The sequence below is a fragment of the Elephantulus edwardii genome, unplaced genomic scaffold, assembly GCF_000299155.1.
Source record: "Elephantulus edwardii isolate Elephantulus edwardi_28Jun2011 unplaced genomic scaffold, EleEdw1.0 scaffold00038, whole genome shotgun sequence".
Taxonomy (NCBI): Eukaryota; Metazoa; Chordata; class Mammalia; order Macroscelidea; family Macroscelididae; genus Elephantulus; species Elephantulus edwardii.
The window spans coordinates 9151940-9152525 of record NW_006399788.1 but is presented as its reverse complement, the minus strand read 5'-3'; positions in this window follow the sequence as shown (position 1 = coordinate 9152525).

The window sequence follows — 586 nt, the reverse complement described above, 5'->3', positions numbered from 1 at the left end:
AATGCCATCAAGTCGTAGGTAACTCATAGTGACTGTATGAACAAGAGACCTGGACACTTGTGTTGCTTTTGGCCTTTCTCCAGGTCCATAGGGTTTCCAGAGGCAAGCTATTTTGGAGGTGGATGCCACTCTTCATTTATTCACATCTGATAAATTTCTAATACCCTCTGTACCAACAGCTCCTCTTATAGATTAAGATACCAAGTGTTAGTTGTTCTGCAATAGAAGAGTTGATCCTTTGGAAGTTTAGCTTTGCCTTGCTAGAACTGAAGAGCAGAGTTGTTGGCTGAGATGAATGCTTATTTACTCTTTGAAAATGTGATTTTCAGTAAAAAAAAAATCACAAAAATATTGGCATTAAATGAAAATTTTCTTTTGAGAAAAATTTTTCTCTAGTAAGGTAGGGGGAAAAAACCCCAAGCAACCCAATACCCCACTGATTTGGAAAAAACATTTGGTGACATTCCAGGTAAGTCTCATAACCATAGATTACAGACTACTTACTACAGGGCCTCCACAAGAAAAAACTGATAACCAATTCACTAAATAAGCAAAAGACATGAAAACACTTTTCACAAAGAAGACA